General features: G+C 63.9%; 1 protein-coding gene across 1 annotated transcript in view; it reads left to right on the top strand.

Moving 5' to 3' along the window:
* The window catches only part of ATP6AP1 (ATPase, H+ transporting, lysosomal accessory protein 1), a 12,170-nt gene that overhangs the window by 2,435 nt on the left and 9,411 nt on the right, over positions 1-324 (top strand). The gene's annotated exons all lie outside the window — the stretch shown is intronic.

Raw genomic sequence — 324 nt, 5'->3', positions numbered from 1 at the left:
AAGCCTTGGGTGTGGGGACCTGTGGAGCGGAGCCCGCCCCGCCCCGCCTGTCCTATCCTGTCAGTGCCAGCTGTATCTGCTGGGTGGTAGTGGAAACTGACAGAGCTCCAGTCTGTCCCTGTCCTACAAGGAGCGTGCGCGCCGTGAGAAGCGTTTGGCCAATCAGGGAAAAGGAGCGGCCGTGAGTGGCATGCGCTTCCTTCAATCTTTTGAAGTCCTGGCCCCAGGCCTGCATTCTGGCCAATGGTGGCGCGGGGCGGAGCTTAGGCGGGGGCGACGGTCACCTGATCTGCGGCGGCAGTGGTGGCCGAGGCAGAGGAGACT

This window comes from Myotis brandtii, unplaced genomic scaffold (assembly GCF_000412655.1).
Source record: "Myotis brandtii unplaced genomic scaffold, ASM41265v1 scaffold959, whole genome shotgun sequence".
NCBI lineage: Eukaryota > Metazoa > Chordata > Mammalia > Chiroptera > Vespertilionidae > Myotis > Myotis brandtii.
This window is presented reverse-complemented; position numbering and strand designations above follow the sequence as displayed.